The 22,239-nt window shown below is 37.4% G+C and overlaps 1 protein-coding gene across 1 annotated transcript in view; it reads right to left on the reverse strand.

Moving 5' to 3' along the window:
* Nucleotides 1-22,239, reverse strand: part of LOC129758341 (uncharacterized) — a 176,162-nt gene that overhangs the window by 129,467 nt on the left and 24,456 nt on the right. The gene's annotated exons all lie outside the window — the stretch shown is intronic.

Raw genomic sequence — 22,239 nt, forward strand, 5'->3', positions numbered from 1 at the left:
CAAAAATGACAAAAATTACAAAAATTACAAAAATTACAAAAATTACAAAAATTACAAAAATGACAAAAATTACAAAAATTACAAAAATGACAAAAACGAACAGGAATGACAGAAAGTTTTTTTTGAAAACAGAACAGAAATTTTATAAAATTAACTAGTACACATTTCAAAAATTCGTTCAAAGATGGAAAAGTGGTTCTAAATTTAATTTAAAAAAGTCTACAAAATGATACAAAAGTTATTCAATGGTGATACAAAAGTATAAAATTAAAAAGGCATATGCAGAATCATACAAACATAATTCAAAATGTGACAAAAAAAGGTTATAGATTTTAAGGCACATTTTAGGATTGATAACATTGGTTCAGAATATTTTTATTGTTATTATTATTGTTAACTGACGAAATATTTATTAAACTTCTGTGAGTTCGTAAATATGCTATTATAGCGATATAACGTTCGAAGCAATAAAAATCAATGTACAATTTGTTGCACGTGTCGAACCCCGAATATGTTTCCTCCCTCTCAGCATTCATGTTGGATCAACACCATCATATCGCCATCATGACGTTGGCCACAAATGGGAAAAAGTGTGTTTACTTAACACATCTTTTCGGAAGAAGATTAGAACCCTGCAGATCAAAGTTGCTTCATAAAATGAGAGAGAGACACACACTGTCACAACAATTTTTGTTTCATAGCTGAAATTTTATTGGCACTCGATTATGATGTCTTTACGTGGCTATTGAATGACAGATCCCTCCCGACACAAGTTGTTTATTCAATAAAACTAACGTATAAAATCAATCGGCTCTCAGTAGAGAAACATAAAATGGCATAATCTACAGATGAATACATAGATAAAAATTGAGAAAATAAAGAATCACAAATCTATCATTATGATTGATCAAAAGGAACTAAAACTTATATGGAGGTTTGTCTTAAAACATGAGTTGATCTGAAGAAAGATTTAATGCTTCTCCCGCCGCATCCACCTCGAAGAGGGGAAAAACAGAAAACATAAAATTACAGAGACCAATCCCGACGTTTGTTTTCCGCGGCGTGGATTTTCCCGGGTCGCTACTGTTTGATAGTGGCGGGAGGCGGAGGTCATTTACATCAACACCTCGAGCTTAGCAGCTTAGGAAGCACCGTGTACGCAAACAAATCTCTAGAGTGAACACCAAAGAAGACGGGATCAGCCAGCAACAAAACGGCGGGGAAAAGAAATGGGAACCTAATGATAGGCGAGGGCTTCTCGTCAGATCCGATGGATCGGCCGGCGCATCAATCGTCGGTTCCCCACTTTTCCGATGTTCTCTCTTCTGGTGAGATGTTTTCAATTGCTAAATAAACACTTTTTAGGGGGGAAATCAATTAGTGATAGAAAAGGCCATTAAGAAATGGGCATATATGGATTTTTGTTTGAAGCATACGGGTCTGCGTTGAGAGAGATTGTTAGAATTGGTTCTAATCGATGACAGATCAGAGCAACGTGCACTGTTTGGATATTTTTTTAAAGCTATCTTTGGACTCAAAGCGACGACGCGACGTTTGTTGATCTAAGCGCTAGAGAATAGACTGACAAATGAAATAATTGGTATTGCTCGAATGAACTCAACACCTCCAACACTAAAGCAGTAGGAGCAGCGAGAATAAAGTTATATTGTTCTAAACTAAGCATTATTTTTTTCATTGCATGAAAATAGCAACATTAGCATATTTTCTGTCCAAGACAGATCAACCTGATTTAAGTTTTATTTCGGTAAAACCTTGGCATCTGGTGACTCTAAATTTCTGGTAACCTTCATTTGATTTTTGCAAATGATACATTGAACCCAAATTCACTCTTAAAATACACATGATTTTTTACTTAAAAACAAGGATCCAGTGGTTTTCTTCCATTCAAGTGCGACATATACATTTCACTTGGCAGTCACTTAAATTTTAAGTAAATTCATCCACATAAACTTTAGTCGTCACTTGAATTTGAAGTGGGAAAAAATATTCACTTCCCCATCACTTGAATTTCAAGTGAATGTCGGGTTGAAATTGTGTTTATTTTCAGAGTTAAAAATGGCAAATTCTAAAGAGCAGCGTTTCAAGCTTATGCTGGATTTGGATTTTCTAAATTCTTTACTAGGCGATTTTGGCGGTAGTTAGTGTTAAACTTTATGTAAGAAAAAGTTATTTAAAGATGTTATCATGTTTCAGCTGCTTGTGGGTTGGACTGGACAGATTTTCTGGTTTGCAGCAGGGAAGATTTAGAAGTCGCATTATCCGCAGTAACCGATCTGCATTGGGATTACGATGGAATTTTCCTATCAATAAATTTATGGCGAAAGCTTAATGTAAGTATTTCAAATCGAGGTGGTGTTCTATAAATGTTCTTTTATTAAAAAACGCGAAAGATATTTAACTTGAAATTTACTTAGAAATTCAGATAAATTTCACCCGAACGTCATAGTGTAATTCACTTGACCGGTCACTTAAGTGAATTCACATGACCCATCACTTAAAATTCAAATGAAATTACGAAATGGCGAGAATTTACTATAGATGTCACTTACTTTTTAAGTGAAAATTATTTTGCATGTAGAGAATCTTATGAAGACCATTTCATCACAACATTTGACACCTTTTGAATCAATAACTTTCTTGTTAAAATAATTTTTCTGAATATTTGACGGGATGAAAAAAGAATGCTCAGTTTGGGACGTTATAACTTTTTTGCGCTACTCCTACCACTGTGCCTTCTTGGGCAAACTTGAAGCCAGAGAAATTTCCAGTGAGCTTCATATATTGGAATTTCATTTGAATCGCGTGAGAACAGAATATTAAAGAGAAAAAAAAACAAATAAAATGACATTCTTCGAAACATTTTTTTTGCGTTTTTCCATACAAATTTTCAAATCAAAACCCTAGTACCAAAATCTCATCTTGAAAATTTGCAAAAATTCGGTCGTTGATTTTGACGGAAAAGGAAACTTTGTGGGCTTCAGGGTTGATTGAAATTTGAAAAAAGTTGAAATTCAACGCATTACCCTAAGCCCTTGGTCAAACACAACATCCCAAAATGACGTTTTCTCGAAAAAAGCTCCTTATACACATAAACCCCATGAGCAAAGGACCAACCACCAAGGACCAAAAATTAGGAGGAGCTCGAGGAGCTGGAGCAGCTGCATCGTTCCCAAGAAACACGAAAGTTCTATCAGAAACTCAACGCATCCCGCAAAGGCTTCGTGCCGCAAGCCGAAATGTGCCGGGATAAGGACGGAGGCATCCTGACGGACAATCGTGAGGTGATCAAAAGGTGGAAGCAGCACTTCGATGAACACCTGAACGGCGCACATGCAGGAGATCAAGACGGTGGGGGAAGGTACATCGCCGGCGTAGCCAACGACGAAGAGGAGCCACTCCCAACGATGAGTGAGATTAAGGAAGCCATTCGCAAGCTGAATAGAAACAAGTCGGCTGGGAAGGATGGCATCGCAGCTGAACTCATCAAAATGGGCCCGGACAAGTTGGCCGATTGCCTACACCGGTTGATAGTCCGGATCTGGGACATAGAACAGCTACCGGAGGAGTGGAAGGAGGAGGTAATATGCCCCATCTACAAGAAGGGCGACAAATTGGACTATGAGAACTACCGAGCGATCACTGTCCTCAATGCCGCCTACAAAGTGTTGTCCCGAATCCTACTCCGCCGCCTAACGCCACAAGCAAACAGAAAGTCATCAAGCCGGCTTCATGGAGGGACGGTCTACGACGGACCAGATATTCACATTACGGCAAATCCTCCAAAAAGGCCGGGAACACCAAGTCTCTACGCACCATCTATTCATCGACTTCAAAGCCGCATACGACACGATCGACCGTAACGAGCTATGGAAAATCATGGACGAGAACGGCTTTTCCAGGAAGCTGATCAGACTGATCAAGGCGACGATGGATGGAACGCAGTGCTGTGTGCGGATCTCGGGTGAATTGTCGAGTTCATTCGAATCGAGCAGGGGGCTTCGACAAGGTGATGGTCTATCCTGCATGATGTTCAACGTGGCGCTAGAAGGTGTTATTCGACGAGCGGTGGGCGAAATGCGGGGCACGATTTTCAACAGATCCAGTCAACTTATCTGCTTTGCCGATGACATTGATATAGTCGGCAGATCATCTGCGGCGGTGGAGGATATCTACCGCAAACTGAAACGCGAAGCAGGAAGGATTGGGTTGATGATTAATACGTCCAAGACGAAGTACATGCTGGCCTGCGGATCCGAGACCGACCGAACCCACTTGTCCAGTAATAACAAGGTCACGATCGACGGCGACGAGCTGGTGATAGTCGAAGACTTTGTCTATCTCGGCTCACTGGTGACCGCAGACAATGACACCAGCCGTGAGATCCGGCGGCGAATTATCAGCGGAAGTCGTGCCTACTATGGACTCCACAAGCAACTGCGGTCGAGAAGACTTTGCCCTCGCACGAAGTGTAACCTGTATACGACGCTCATTAGACCGGTTGTTCTCTACGGGCACGAGACATGGATATTGCTCGAGGAGGACCTGCGTACACTCGGGGTATTCGAGCGACGAGTGTTAAGAACCATCTTTGGCGGCGTACAGGAGAACGGAGTGTGGAGGCGAAGGATGAACCACGAGCTCGCGCGACTCTACGGCGAACCCAGTATCCAGAAGGTGGTGAAAGCTGGCCGGATACGCTGGGCGGGACATGTTGCGCGAATGCCGGGCGACTGTCCTGCAAAACAGGTGTTCGCTACGAATCCGGTAGGAACAAGACGAGCGGGGGCGCAACGAGCGAGGTGGTTAGACCAAGTGGAGCGTGATCTGGCGAACGTGGGGTGCTCGAGAAATTGGAGAACGGTTGCCATGGACCGAGTGAATTATAGGAATTATGTTCGTCAAGTTATGTCGTGAGACGGTATACTATGTAAATAAAATAATAATTGAAATGAGATTCCAGGCCTGTAAACATGATTTATAAAAAAAAACCCAATAAAAGCTGAGTCATTTTCTGAGTATTTTTTATCGATAAATACCTATCACTGAAAAATTGGTAGAAATATATAAAAAGTAATTTTTAGACAAAAATTGCCAAATAAATTCAATGTTTTATTATTATTATTATTATTATTTATTTTATTTGTGACATTTTACCAACTAGTGTTTTATGAATCTGAGTTTATACTTGAAATTAGTAACAATTTTATTTATTTTTTTTTTATTTACATAGTATTCCGTCTCAGTCTACGGCGAACCCAGTATCCAGGAGGTGGTGAAATTAGTAACAAATAGTTATGATTTCACGTCCTTTGAGAAGTGAACTGACGGAAAATCAGGCCAATAACATTACTGGCTGATCGTGCTTGTGGATCGTGGAGAGCAGGCTAGGCACTCTCGGACGTAAACAGCTGTGTTTCATTGTGTTAGTAAGTAGTCACAAACGGCTCAGAAAGCGTGCAACACTCACATATGACTTGTCTAACAATTTATATGTCTTTAAACGCAATTTTACCTTGACACGATGGACTGTGCTGCAAGAGAACCTCACTTTTTGGCCACATCCCGAACTTAGGTAGTCTTCTTACTGGCATAAGCACGCATGACTTTCTAGTCCAAAGTTTTGTCCACCGGATCGGATTTTCGCCCAGATTTTTCATTGTCCACGAAGCTTCTTTCCTATTGATAGGGGAACATGCTCTTTATGGTCCACCTAAGCAAATCGTTTGCTATGTATTCCACGTACATTTTGTGTAAAAAAATCGAGTGTATTCGTTGAAGAATACTGTTTTTTTTACAAATACTTTTGATTATTTATTGCTCGAATTCATTTCGTTGCTTTAACAATTTGATTTTCAAAAATAATATTCAAAGCCACAGAACGAAATTGTGTTGCAAATACGCGCCATTGTATATTCAATACGTGCCTAGCAGCCGAACACATCCGAAAGCAGCCGGAAACCAAAAATACACTACAGACAATTTGACTAGAAGAAAAATCAAAATAGACTAATAAAAATTGTAAAAAAATAAATTTTTAATTTATTTTTTTTTTTTAAACTGAATTAACGCTCAAAACATTGTTTTCTACCAAGGAATATTTGAAGAAGGTAGTGCCAAGGCAGCCCTGCTTCAGTATTTGTACAGACTGCGACATCACAATCACGAAAAACCTTTAAATTTACAAGGAAACTCCTCGTTTGCGTTGATAACTCGGAGAATCTACTGGAAATTGTCCACTTTGTATGCACGTTATTCTAGAAGGATTCTTGTTCTTCAAGATTGGTAGAGTATCGTGGGGTAAAAGTACGACCTTAGTACTATCCTATTTTTAGAAAATTTCGTAGTTGTTTTTCAAAAAAACCAAGAACAGCATTGGATTCCTTAGACTTTTATCTTTCTTCTAAAAAAATACGAAGATAATCGATCAACGCATTTGATAGCAGTAGTAAAAATGCCAAACTGCTATAGAAACGTACTCTTACTCCACCTCTGGGGCAAAAGTTCGAATGATGTGGGGTAAAAGTACGACCATTCAGAATTCCACAATTTTGAATGAAGTCAAGAGGAAAATTATTTAATATAAATCTTTGCTTACTTCTGTGTTCGCTTCTGATACAAATCCTATACATGGGCGAACAATCTGCGCGGATTTGGAGATCTTCACTAATTGTCCATATTCAACAGGTTTGAGAAATCCAGTTCTTATAGTATTTGAGCAATTTTTAGGGCGAGCAAGTCTTTGTAGAAACAAAAATATGCGCTGATGTTCCCTGTGAATTTTAGAAAGAATTTAAAACTTTCCGTTCAGATTTACTTAAGTATACCCTGTATATCATTCGTACTTTTGCCCCATTTGCAGTCCGTACTTTTGCCCCTTCAAGGTTTCTTGTGGTTCACAGTTTATTGTGTAAAACAGAGACATGTTAATTAAATTCTTTCTTCGACATTTGTTAGTGGTTGAAAACAACAAAACAGACACATTAAGACTTTCATTGAAAGCCAGAATTTGGATTGCTCAAACATGTTTGCCGTTATTTCAAATATTACATCATTTGAGCAAAAAAGCTGCTTTACCTCATTTTTCGGAGTATTTTCCATTTTTCCAAATAAAAGTTTTGTCTGGATGAAGGCAGTCCAAATCACTATCAATCCACGTTAGAGTTTTGAATTTTTCTGTTCTCGGTTTGAGATAATCTCAAAACGTACTTTTACCCGACTCGTACTTTTACCCCACCTTACTCTACTAAAACAGTTGGATTTTCGAGCATTTTTTCTATGAAAAAGACTATTGAAGTTCGAGAAAATGGTGGATTTGCTCAACTCAAATTTGCAAAACTTTAAAATTAGTTCAAAATATTTCATGAAAATGTTCAAGTCAGTTCAGTTTTGGCTCTTTGTTCGAAAAGTAATCAAAAAACAATTTTTACTAACGAAACCACAATCCTTTATTGGTATTCTAGTAAACTGAGTTAATAATCATTTATCGTTGTTACTTGTTCTACATAAGAATTGTATCTTTTTAATGCTGATTTTTTTGTTAATTTTTTTTTAAATATACATCAAAATTAAGAAAAACCTAAATTGTGAAATTTTTACGATACTTGGTTATTTAAAGGAAAAAATCATACTCAAACCGCTCCGATCCTCAATTCTTCCATTTTCGCCAGCTGACTCAGCATTTCCGGGGAAATGCTTCTTATTTTCACGACAATTATGAAAAGTAAATTCACGATATCAGATTTTTTAGGTAAACTGTAAACAACAACCCCAGCAAAATCAGCTGTTCAAACGTCATCTGGAATGAGCAGGATTGTATCATAATCGTGCTTAGATATAATGGGACACCTCAAAGGATTATCAATATATGAAGATTCCGAAAAAAACCCTAATATTAAATAAGATCCAGACTGGATTGAGAGAAAAAAGTTTTACCATTACTTTAATCATACTACCTAAATTTCTACAAATCTATGAAAAGTAATCAAAACTAGTAAATCGGTATGAAAATTTGAAATATAAAAACTAATGGGGCCCCGTGAAATAATATCAAGAATAGTTTTTCTCTTACATAAATTAAGGGCCCCCCTAGAGTAAGCAGTGACGAAGTTCTTCCGTATTTTTCGGGCTGATAACATCAAAATCTTGGTATTGAATTTCAACATTTTCAACTCAAATGTATGTATGTATGTATGTATGTTTGACCCACCAGTGGCTGATAGGTCTTTCGACCCGAGGCGGTACGGGAAGTCTCGATCGCACATTCAAATATTGTTCATACTTAACTCATCAACAATAATTGCATTACAACCAAGGGGTCCGTTACCACTGGCTTGGGACAGGTTTGACTCATCTTACTCCCTTCAAACTGTTTGAAACAAATAAAGAATCCAGAAAAGGTACCTAAGTATCCTCATCGGAATTCTAAATTCGCCGAGATACTCCGGCTGGCTTGAACCCACAATCCATTGTATATCAGTCTTCCGATTGTTTAATGTCCTGTCCATTCCCCCCTCTTATCCCCTGGAGGAGGCCATGACTTGTTGGCTGCATCGGACGCGTTTTTTTTCGTTCTCCGTCGGTGGAAATATTATTTGAATAATTGTGTAAAACTAACTTCCAAATGGGAAAATTCTCAATAACTAAAATGCTGCGAATATTAAAAGTGATTTAGTTTTCCTAGTTTTAATATTGTAGAATTCAGTGTTCTTGAAGAGAGCAGGAAATGTTTGTAGAATTTAAAGTGAAAAGCAAAACGGTTTAAGCGCGCAGGTATTTTTCTCTCCTGTTTTAATGATCACTTTCGGAGATAAAAGTGTTATCAAGTGAAAATTAAAAGTTATGTGAAGCAAAGTTATACCAACGTATGACCCAAGTGATACGCAGTGGTTGAACTTAAAAGTAGCCACTCTAAAAGGCGAAGATTAGCGTTAAAATTGGGCCTATGGGAATCTGAATCGGTAAATTAAATGCGATTTTTATAAAGTGGTGTTTGATGAAACTGATCTAAAGTTATAAGATTAGATAAAAGAAGTAAAAATAAAAATTCTAGCACTGGCGTACAGCGAACTTTGAAAATTGCTTATGGTCAATCGTGGCAATTTTTTTTCCGTTTTCGCGCACGTGCATGGGTGGCGGGCTGGTATTAAATACTAGATTGCTGCGATAGGTAATAAATTGATACCTAACTGAAGAACATGCAGATTTTTGCTTAGTGATGTGGATCTACTAAAAACTGCTGAAGCTTCATGATGGCTTAAAGATAAGTATCCTTTGATTTCATTACATTTTAATCAAAACAGTATTTTTTAAAGTGATTCATGTAAAACAAAATTGCTTAACTCTATTCAAGGGGATTGGTGGGCATTGAAATATTTTGGAACAAGTTTTCCTGGGGGAAGGGGATTTGGGAACACTAATAATGTTTTTTTGTTCTTCTAATGTTTCTTTTCAAGAGCGAGCAAAGGCGCTATATCCAAGGTCAAAGACCAGAAATGATAGTGCATCGATATCCGAAACTCTAATTTTTCACTATCACTATGCACGTTAATTTAATACTTAAATCGTAATTTAAAAATGATGAAAATCATAGGAAATTCGGATGAAAATATTACTTATACCATGGGGTTTTGGATATCGGTGCAAAAAAAAAAAATCATTTCCATCCACAGAAGGACGAATCCACACGGACCATCATCAAGGAGCACAGAAAATTACGCATATGTGCTTCCAACGTTAAAATCTTAGTTATAAGTAGCCTTCGAAACGTATGGTACTGTTGTCCACGTTTCTTCCTCCTTATGTTCCAGTTGTCTCTGCGTCCAATACTGCACAGTGGGCCCGGCCTAGTTAAGATGAGTAGTAAATGTACTTTTACTACTCACCGGGATGCTGACAAGATCTGGCTGTGTATGTATCATAAGCATAAGCATAAGCAAGCTGTCCATTCCCCCCTCTTATCCCCAATAATAGAGTTAAGCTATTTATAATCAAACAATTTTAACACGTTTTTAATCATGTTTTACATCTTACCTTATCACCATCCAAAACTCCCTTTTGTACTTACCTCAGCACCTCTATAGTGGAAAGATACTTATTATTATACCACTAAAGATTTCAGGAGTTTTAAAACGGCCCACGACGCATCGATGTGCATCAAAACTAACTGCAAATTTCTAATGCCAAGGACCAAAAATCCATCCAATATAATTACACTAGAATGCTACTTTCAAGTGCATTTGCAACCTACATCATAAAAAAAAAATAAGAAAGCAGGCATAGAAAACAGTTTTCCACGAGTAGCTTTTTCCAAATTAAACCTGAATATTTCTGTCGGGTCAGCTTCAAGCCACGAGAACAACATTGATCTTGGAAATCTTCCTCCAGGAATCATTTAAGAAAATTTGAGCACTCATTTTCGGGACCCCATCGAGCACTACTTTAACACTTTACCGACACTTGGGCGTCATTTCTTCCTCAGCCTTCATCCCTGCATAACCCGAATAGCATAATTCAGTCAAAGTGGAGTGCTTTTATATTTCTGCCCCCAACGCCTTGCAAAAATTCACTCAACCCTTCACTCATTTGAGAAACTTCGTTCTCCACTATTAAAGACGTATTCTCTGTACGAATGATGATCACAATGTCCGGGATCATAATTATCACACTCAACAACTAACTGTTATTCCAAAAAAATTTATATTTCTTCACTGAATTTTTGAATAAAATCAAAACCTGTCACTGTCAGCACCGAAAATAAATTCGTATTCGCAGTTCAGTACACACCTACCCGAGGACTACAAACACATCTTAAAACAGTTGCATCAAATGTGCATCAGTTCCCGTAGTTAGCTGGTAAATTTTCCTAATTTTGTCTACTATTTTCCACCTGAATCAGATTTATTTTCTAGAAAATTTTGAAGAGCGCAAAAAACGCGTTTGTTCCAAAACGATCAACGCCTACTTCTCAATTTCAACATTTTCAACTCAAATTTGGAAAAAAATGTAAACCGAATTTGAAAAAAAAATTAAGAAGAATATGAGGAAAAATACCTCAAATTTTCATTGTTCCTATCGAAACATGTCAGTCAGGATATTCTGTCAAGATCTCCTCATTTTCATTGCATACGAACGTCTTGCAAAATTATAAAGTTTATTATTACACTAACTTGCCAAGTAATGGTTACTGCTCAAAATAGCAGCTTATTTAGTCAAAACTGGCTCACAGTGCTAAGAGAGAACAGAGAAGCTTTATACCGGATTTAATTAAAACTTTTCACTTTTCAATCATTATTATTGAAATAACCGTTGGGATAAATTCTAAACCGTTTTCTCTCCCTATTTTTGAAAACAAAATCTATAAAAAAAAAACTGTAAAGTTGCTTAAATTGCACCAATTGACAATACTGAGTTTCTTTTTTGAATTTCCATCCCGATTTCTGTCTTAGGTTTAAAATTCGCAATGAAACATTTTCAACTGGTTTAACCAAAATTTGACCATCTACTGAAGTAAATATCCTAAATTCAGCATATCAATTTTAAATGATCATTCTCAAATTATCATTAAAATGATCTCATAGTTGAGTTGCTAATATTATTGAGTGATTCTCTTAACATGAAAATTTCTATGTTTTTTTTCAACTTATATTTTTCCAGATTCAATTCATTGATATTTTCAAGTTTTGTGTTGTTTCTTCAGTTATTGAAGTTCAGTCTCATGGTTTTTCTGAATTTTGAGAACTCAGGATCTTTGTTTAAGGTATTAAACTTGGATTTCTTATCTAACTTTTTTCAATGATAACTGATTCTATATTTAAAACATTTAATCTCTATTCAGATTTTTTTTTCAAACAATCATTTTTTCACTTCTACCCTTTTGGCTTTAAGGGCATCGAATGAAACTTTTGTTACATTTAGAATAACAATTTGATAACATTTTTTTTTATCTGATGTGAATCATATTCATAAACATCTCATAAAAACGCTTTTTCGTGTTTCAAAGAAATAAAATTGAAATAGACATTTGGTCCAATTTCTGCTTTGGCTCTGATTGCAACTTTAAATCTCTATTTTTTATATTTAATTCATATTTCGTTTCTCAAAACTTGATTTGAAATTATGATTTAGATTTGAGACACTGAATTGTGGTTCTGAAAATAACCTTTTTTAAAGTTTTGAATTCTTAAACCCTTATATCAGCATCTCTATGGAATTTGAATTTAAATATTTAGTGAATTTAATTGAATTAAGTATTCTATGTTTAAAATCTTCATAATAATTTACATTTGTCATAATTTCTCGATGAAGCACAAACCAGACGATCAATGATGAAATGAAAAACATTTAAAATGTCTATTGGGTCATTATTCTAAATCAAAAAAAAATTAGTTGGTGATAAGGGTATTAAAAAAAATTTAGAATTAAATTTTGCATTTGGAAGCTCAAATCAGAGCTTTCATTTTTGAGGAATTTCCGCAATGTTTGCACAGACATCATGGGAGTTCGAAGAGAATATTTTGAACTTCAGTTCTTTTATACGCTTAAAATGTTTCTCTGGGATAGCATTTTACAAATAAATCGAATCATAGGGGCTCCCCGAGAAAAATTGCCCCGGACCCCCCGATGGCTTAATCCGGCCGTAAATTTTGTGTTGCAAAAATCGAATGATGCCAAAATCGAACGGTTTTTTTGACACTTTTTAACTTTTTATTAATATTTCGAACTACTCAAAGTTATCGTTAAACATAATATAATTGAGTAAATCAAATGAATTTCATGCTAATATTATGTTTCACTATAATTATGAGTAGTTAAAAAAATAATAGTGTCAAAAAAAACCGTTGGATTTTGGCAACACAAACGATCACTTATAGGATTTCACACAAAATGAAGATGATTTGATCAAAATTACATTGCGGTTGTGATCGATTTGTTGTGACGTGAATTCACACTAAATAGTAAATAATGATCAATTATGTACTTCTGTACATTTTTCAATTTCTTGTTATCTTTGTGAAAAAGAATTTCGGTGACAACAAATTATAGTCACGTTAAATTACGTTGCAGTGACCGGCATAAATCAAAATCCACTCTGCTTTTAAATCTTAAAATGCAGATATTTTCAGTTTATAATTTTTGTTTTGAATTTCTATTAATTCGTTGGAAAGCTGGTAATTTCAAGTTTATTTACCTTCAACATTTTTTTTCAATTTTTTTCTGAATACAGCAGCAATTAGTTTACTGAATTGCTTACTTTTAGCACTTTTGTGGTGTTACATAAAAAAAAATCTTCAAGGTTTATTTGATAAAAATTATTAAAAAAAATAAACACCAGTTAAAATTGACCTTCATTCACTTTGATGTTTTTCAGTGATATTTCGAAGGTAAGAAGGTCCAGCCAAACACCAAAACAGTACAATAGCTTTCATTTTTATTCTAAAAATTAGTTTGGTTTACCTTTTTGTTCAAAAACGTCCACAACGTCCACACTTTCGTGCAGTGTTTTGTTAGTAACCCAACAAACTTTGCGTGAATTGAACTGGTGCTCTTGATCATTTATTTATTAAAACTTACACGACTCCACCAGACATGCCTAGACAGAGCGTCGTCGTCTCCGACGTCAAGTTGAGAGCGCATGGCGCATGGTCGCTCAAACACTTTGCTTACCATATATTCTGTTTTGTTCACTGCATAAGTATAATCACTGACTGCCATGCTGCCTGGTGCTGTTAGATTTTGCGTTACTGTGCAAGTACCATTTACTTCATTTTATGGTAGTCTCCCGCTCGATGAATGAACCCCTTTCATAATAATTATTGGCTCGCAACCAACCGGATCGGAAATCCCTTCCTTGCTACGCCGCCACTAGCCCTCTAGCTTCTTATGGAAGTGGCCAGCAGCAGTGGCTAATAGGTTTTCCGACATGAAGAGTTGCTCCCCTCCTAACATAAAATGTAAAGCTACAAAAAGAGTTCGAACATGCGATCCCGTCGGTCACTAAGGGTCTTTAGTAGTTGCTACTAGATTGTCCGTATGAGTAGCGTTTAGCTATTTTTTGCTTCATTCAAGAAAAGTGAAGCTGTTCTCAGCTCAACTGGTGTGCAGCCTAGCGATTAGATAATTGGTCAATGATAATTAACCGCTAATTATTCATCGCCACTTTTCCCGGCGCAGAGAGCTCTAATCTTAACGTAACTGAGCAATGGTCGGTACTCACACAGGGACCGAAAACAGCACGAACACAGTAAGTGCAACACAATTTGATGACACAGCACTTCCGAAACGAAACTGTGCTGTGTCTGTGTCAATCTAAATTTGTTGCGTGTCGGCCGCAACACAGCACAGTATGCGACACAGTTGACGACACAGTGTGTTCGTGTGCCGGTCCCGATACGATTATCATTGTTCAGCTTTTTTTTTCAATTCGTCGCCTACTTGCTAGCAGCCGAACTGGATAATTTTTTTTCTTTTGCTTTTGCTCAACACAATGTAAGTGAAGAGCTTCGCCATTGAAAATACGGAGAAATACTGTCCAGTCAAGTGCGACGGGTGAAAAAAAAGCCTTGCTCGTAACAACACTGTGCTGCGTGCTGTGTTATCCTCGACACGACACAACTGGGAACTGTGTCGTGTTGATTTGATGCAACACAACACAATTGAAGTGCTGTGCCAAACCAAAGTGTCGCACACAAAAATTTATGTGTCAGCACTCCAGGATTTGTGTTGCACGTTATGTACTGTGTTGTGTTTGTGTTTTTTGTCGGTCTCTGGAGGAGGAGATGAAAGTTTTTTCCCGCTTCCGATCCGATCGGATCGGAACACATGACTCGTTGAATTCATAAAATGCATCAATCACTCCCCTTATCGGTCGTTCATAAAAATGTTCCGCTTGGGCAGAGAATAAATAACAGCTGATGACCTCTCCCTCGATCGAACGGTTCTGTTGTTCTGGGAAACAAGTATAGTAGAGAATTGCTTTTTAATGGCCGAAAATTAAGGCACTACCAGGTCCTTTTAATCAGATGTGACCGCTGAACGAAGTTTTACCATAAAACCTTGACTAAACCCAACCTTCAACTGTTTGAAAAGAATTTTTCCCTGCGAAAAACACAGCTTGAGCAAACAAAAATTTTAATCTAGAACGATGGGACAATTATGCAAAACTGCATGGCATCAGACCAAAATCCAGATGATAGCACTCTAAGGAAAAAAACCCCGTTCTTCTACATACACTTGCACACAAAAAGGACACGAAGCTATGATCCTGTGTGTCACATCGGAAGCATAAAAAGAACTGTAGACATGTTTTCCCTAAATGAAACCGGGCTTTTCCTTTTGACGAGAAACAGCAAACGAAACATGTACCTACTATAGGGTGTCTGTTTCAACTGTCGTTTTGTTAAAAGATCAAAAAAATAAAAAGGACTAAAATACATTTTCATTTTATAAATCGGTCAACTTTTTATCCAAAAGCTTGCAACCTTAGTTCAAATTTTATCACAAATATTTGAAAAAAAAAAATGAAATTCAAGCCCACCCTAACTGTTATCCTTGAACTAGTTTTCTAGGCTGCTCCAGACGGTCGTGAAATGAGGTCGTTCAAAGTGAAGGAAGAACGAAAAAAAAATCCGCACACAGCCACCCATAGCAATGAGATAAATTGAGCCGGCATCAACTTGAATTGTGTAACAACATTACCAAGAAAAAAAAAGGAATACATTATTATGAAACTAAGAGGTTTTTTCTCGAATCTCGAATCAAGGTTGCAAAAAAAATTCTTTGTTTTGACGAAAAAAAAATTCTGACTTTCTGCGATTTTAACCAAAAAAATTGTGACGGTTTCCTGTGAAGCTTTTTTTTATTAATTTTTTTCAAAAGTCGTATTAAACCAGAGATGTTAACCTTCCAGATTTTTTTGGATCTTCCTGACTTTTTGGTCTTTTGCTAGACATTTTTTTAGGTTTCCAGACTTCCAGACTTTTGTCATTTCTTCCAGACATTTCCAGACTTTTGAGTTTCGACATGAATTTTCTGACAAAACAACTAAAATTCAAAATTTTCGTTGCAAAATGGCAGGAAATGATTCGAATTAGTAATTAAAGAGTGAGGAATGCCACGAAGATAATAGTAAAACAGGAAGTAAAGCATAAAATGTAGTACCGCCGACATCAACACAATAATCTGAGGCATTGATAGTGTATAGAATGTATGATTATGATGAAGTAATAAGTGTTATTCCTTAGACTGCAATATTGCGATCTGGCGACCAAAAAAAAAAGACAAACACCTATAAAGTTCGCCCTAGACTTTTCCACACATTTCCAGACAATTTTCCAAAATCTTCCAGACATTTCTGAAAAACCGTTGACATCACTGTGTCAAACTGCGTCTTTTTTACATTTTACTTAGCAAAAGTTAATTAACATTACAAATTTTATAATATTTTTCCAATTCAAAGATAAAAATCCAAAACTTATATTGACATAAAAAATTGAATTTTGAAAATAACGTCCAAAATTTCAAAATTCTGTAATATCTGTGAATATTTCTAAAATTCTGTGTCCTGTGACATAGATTCTGTGATGAAAATTGGCTCAAAGTTATGTAAAATTTTAAGATTTTTCTGTGATTTCAGCAACCTTGCCAAAAATACCTATCGAAATTTGAAAAAAAATGTAAAAATGCTACAACATCAAAACTATGTTGATGAGTTGTGGTCTCTTAGAAAAACTATCAAACTAAATTGGATTCAGTTTTCAAACAATACAAAAACGTCGACAAGTACGAATATTGCTCAAGAGCGTTACACGTTAGAAATGTTATGAACGGACAGTCACCTTTAACCTTTTTAAAGCGATTATAGTGAAGAGAAGCCAAGGCAGCCGTAGGCTGTTATCGAACCACACAAATCGACCTGTTATCGGACTGTTGAACGGTGTTTTAAGGGAAAGTTCTAATTCCTTTTTCCGCTTGGAATGGACACATTCCATTTTCTGACGCCATAATTTTAAGCACCCACTAAAGGGGGGGATTCGTAATTTTTCCTATAGTTACGATAGAATCAGAACTGTAGAAAGGGAAGTAAACGAAGGTGGTTTCTATTTCTAGCTTAGAAGTTGCGATAGGATGTCAAGTGCATTCCTTGAACAGGAATTAGAGGGCCTGTCAGGAAAATATAAGCAGGTGTTCTTATACTTCTAATAGGATTTATTCCACTGAATTCAATACCTACGCTTCAGAATGTGTTTGGGTTAGTTGGATTTTCATTTGCCATTCCACGATAGTAACATTTTAATCTGTAGACTGAGTCGATTTAAGATCATTTTTTAATTGTTTCAAAACTCATTCATGTTTTTTTGCATAATTTTCAATTATTGTCTACATGATTAAATGTGAACTTTTGGGTTTGTATTGGAAAATTGAAGATGTTGTACTGAAAAATCAACATATTTTTTTTTTCTGTGGAACCGAGCTTGCTAATGGTTTTTGTGTCAATTTATAAATTCTTTAAAGGAAATTTGGTGACTGATTTTTTTCTTTAATATTTTTTCTTAAATAATGCATGAATCAAAAATTAAAAAAAAATTAAAGTACTATTTGATTAATAATTTCTAGTTTTTTTTACATTTTATCACTCAAAACTTTAAAAAAAACGTCAAAAAATCTTTAAAATGGTAGATTCATATAATGAAGCCTTTAGTAACAAACCATTCCCATCCCATTCCCATCCCATTTTTATCACATTCTCATTCCCATCCCATCCCATTCCCATCCCATTCCCATTCTATTCCCATCCTATTCTCATTCCCATTCTCATTCCCATCTCATTCCCATCTTCAAAAAAAAAGAAGGATGAAACAAAAACCACCGGCCAAATGACAGACGGCCAAAACAGTACTTTTTTTGGTGATCGGGCATGACAAAAGACTATGAAAATAAATCTTTGTTTACTAACTGACTCAGTTGGTTCACTGTGTAAGTTATCGGACTGGCAAGTTTAAATAAGAATGTTGCGTTAGGTTCGATTCTCACTATTTTTATTTTTGGTTAAATTATGCAATAGGATGAAAATCACATAAAACGCTTTTTTTGTTTCGCTTAAATTTTGCTTGAACCATTTTTCTTGGGAGCTCTACTCTTTATGCCAGTAGTTCTTTTCCAATCATATTATCTTTGCTGCAGTATACTGTTAGGCGCATTTTTGGCATAGATTTAGCGCCTAGTGGCATTGAAATTTTGCAACCTCTTCTTTGGGAGCAAGCAGTGCACTAAAAAAAATGCAACGCTTTGGTTTGTGGATAAGCTGCCAAATGGTGGATAATGTGCAACACGAGAGGGGCCAGACATTCGGCCGAAGGCCGATAGGCCGAAAGATGTTAGGCCAAAGGTCGCTAGGCCGAATGGGTTAAAATGCCGATGGATGTTCGGCCGAATAGGACAATAGGCCGAATGCGACATTAGGCCGAAGGTTATTTGGCCGAATATTATTTGGCCGGATGGATGTTAGGCCGAATGGTCATTTGGCCGAATGGTCATTTGGCCGAATGGTCATCAGGCCGAATGGACGATAGGCCGAATGGTCACTAGGCCGAATGATCGTTAGGCCGAATGGTCGCGGGTCGAAATGTCATAAGGCCGAATGTTCGTAAGGCCGAATGGATGCTAGGCCGAAAGATCGTTAGGCCGAATGGTCATTAGGCCGAATAGTCGTCGGGCCAAACGGTTGTAAGGGCGAATGGATGCTAGTCCGAAAGGTCGTTGGGCCGAATGGATGCTAGAAGGTCGTTAGGCCGAATAGCCACTAGGCGGTTGGTTGTTAGGCTGAATGGTCGTTGGGCCTAATTTATGCTAGGCCTATAAGACATATTATCGCTTTCTTGCATGTTAGGCCGATCAGTAGTTAGGCCGAATGGTCGTTAGGCCGAATAGTTATCAAGTCGAATGGTCATCAGGCTTAATGGATGCAAAGCCGGATTTGTCCATTCTGTCTAATAACCATTCGGCCTTGTAACCATTCGACCGAATGACCATTCGGCCTTATGAACAATCGGCCTAACAGCCATTCGACCAAACGGCCATTCGGCCTAACAGTCATTCGGCCAAACGACCTTTCGACCTAGCATGCAGACAAGTGTAGAAGATTTCCTATTGACCTAGCAACCATTCATGACGATCATTCATGACGATCATTCAGCCTTATGGCCATTCGGTCCAACGACCATTCGGCCTTACGACCTTTCAGCCTAGCATCCATTCGCCCTTATAACCATTCGGCCTTACGAGTTTTCTGCCTAACGACCTTTCGGCCTTACGACCATTCGGCCTCGCGACCATTCGGCCTAATGACCGTTCGGTCAAATGACCATTCGGCTTAATGACCATTCGGCTTAGTGACCTTTCGGCCTAACGACCATTCGGCCTAGTGACCATTCGGCCTAGTAACCATTCGGCCTAATGACCATTCGGCCTAACAGCATTCGGCTGGATAACCGTCGGCCGAATAACCCATTCGGCCTAGTGGCCTGTTCGGCTAGATAGCCCATTCGTCCTAACGTTCACCGGCTGAATGACCTTCGGCCGAATGGCTTTCGGTCTGATGGCTTTCGGCCGAATGACCCAGCCTCTATAGTGGTCATATCAGGCCCGTGCGAAGTACGCGCTCATGGGGTGGGTTTTCAGAATTCAAAATTCAAAATCAAGATTTTCAAAGTTTTGAATCATTGCTCTTTCCAATTTTAAAATAAATTTCAAACCAGGGAAGAAAATAATCATGATTTGGAATTGACTACTTGATGATCAAATCAATTTTGATAAAAAGTAGAATATCAATTTTACTTCAAAAGTACCAGTGATAAAAATCAGAGATAAAATCATTTTTTATTTCGTCCAGTTATCAACCTAAAAGACTGAAATAGTTCATTTCTGAAGCTCGCAATAATTACTTCATATATTGATAAAACAACATGGTCAGTTCATCATTGAAAACTTCTATTGCCAAAGTACAGGTTAAGAAATGGGTGAATTTAAAGTTTTGTTGTTATTATGGAAAGCACAAAGCAAATACTTATTTAATAAATGTTGTGCATTAAAATTTTGCTTTAAAGTTTCTACTTCGAATAATTTCGAATCTTTGCATAAATTTAAAAATCAAATATAAAGAAAAGATTATTCAAAGGAACGAAAATAAGTAAAACCATAACAAATTTTCAAGTGCAAGTTTTATAGTTGAAAATTTCGAGCTCTGAATACTTTGTAGCCGTTGATTGAAATACTGATTTCTGGAAAGAACAGAAGATAGAAACTATTCAAATTTTTTAAAATTATTTTAGAAGAATTAAAAATGTTTGACTATAAAAATCTTGTAAATTCATGTGAAAATTAAAAATAAAAAACTATAAAATTCGGTTACTGTTCTTGATTATTAAAACAAATTAAGACATTCAAAAAGGTACGTTTCTAGTATTGATGATATGGAGTTTATAAGTTTAAAAATGATTTTTTTTTAATGGAGTTTTAATTTAAGTTTTAAATGGAATCAATCATAGATAACTGATGCTCTAACAAATCTCCATGAAATTGAAAAAAACTGATTCCTTATTTGTTAATTATAATTTAATTTATTTAGGAATAATAATGATGATGGTGATGATGATGCATGGAGTGCAAATTGCACTTCAAAAGAAGATTATGTTCAGAACAATTTATTTCTGTTCAGATAGCCAAGCAGCTATCAAATCACTCAGTGCTTCCAGTTCTAGATCAAAACTGGTAATCGCATGCCGGAAAGCAATCGAAGAACTTGCTGAAGGCAATGGATTAAACCTTCTATGGGTACCCGGACATAAGGGAATTTTTGGAAACGAATGCGCCGACGAACTCGCTAGAGCTGGGTCGGAAAAGGAATTTTACGGACCAGAGCCGGCTGTCCCAATATCACCATGTTGGTTCAGAAACCAAATTCAAACTTGGTCCTCTAACCAGCATGAACGATACTGGGAAGAGTTGGACACTTGTCGTCAAACTAAATTATTTTTAGAAAAACCATCTCCAATCATATCGAGTTACTTATTAACTTTAAATAAATCTCATTGCAGCATCTTGATCAGAGCACTCTCCGGTCATTGTAAACTCAACTATCACATGCACAACATTCAGCGTGCTGAATCTCCAGTATGTGGTAGTTGTGAATCAGATGTGGAAGATCCCTTCCATCTTATATGTAACTGTCTCTCATTTGCCAGACTACCTACGTTTTCGTACTCTGGGATCTTACGCTTTAAGCGAATCTGAGTTTAAGAAATTAAACTTAAAAAACATTCTATCATTTGTAAGCGTCAGATAACACTTCCATCGAGGTTGTAGTGATTTGTCGCGGGTAATTGTAGTTTTTAAATATCGCAGTGAGGGAAAATGATGGGTGATGGTTTTCCCCAAATAATGTAGTCTTCAAAGCCGACGACAGCGCCACAAGCCACCAGTATGCAGCCACGAAGCTTCAACACCTGACAACCAGAGGGCCATTCATGGTAACCCGCGCTGCTTGGTAACCATCCGATCGGTAGCGACGCCCGACGAGTTGACGAAGGCGAAGCGATCGTGTCCGCCATAATGGGAGAGCAACGACCTGTACTCGCGGTTCAAGGACGGTCAAAGGCGACTACCTGGTGCTGGCTCACTTCCAATAGTACCACTAAACTGCGAAGTACAAAGTGCACAACACATCCAGCACATAAAGCCAGCTAAGTGTTAAAAGCCAGACACCAGGTAAGCCATCAGACGCCTAACCGCCATTTTGTTCCCGCTGAAAGACGGAACACTAACGCCGAGTTATTATGCAGGACCCCTAAGTTTTGGCCAAAAGAACCCATTTGGCGGGACAGAAACAAACCTTTGTCCCTGAGCTCTGGTCCCTGAATCAGCCTGGATTGGACCCCGATCGCCCCGGATAGCCGTCACCATCCGGGTGATCATTGGTTGAAGGTTGTGGTCGATTCCGAACAACAACACTCGGATCGACCAACCAGTTCCCCAACCCATTCATTGGTCAGCATAGCCGAGATTCCTGGAAGGAAAGTCCCGGTTTCCGGCCGAAATCGTACCGATAGAGGAGTGGGTCAGCCGTAGCGTCACCATCGTCGCAGCTCCGCCATCTTCAGTAGCGACAACCAGGGCGTAGCCCTAAAAGGTACCGTAACCATCTGGTCATTCTAGTTTGCGCGTATA

Source organism: Uranotaenia lowii, chromosome 3, assembly GCF_029784155.1.
Source record: "Uranotaenia lowii strain MFRU-FL chromosome 3, ASM2978415v1, whole genome shotgun sequence".
NCBI classification, from domain to species: Eukaryota; Metazoa; Arthropoda; class Insecta; order Diptera; family Culicidae; genus Uranotaenia; species Uranotaenia lowii.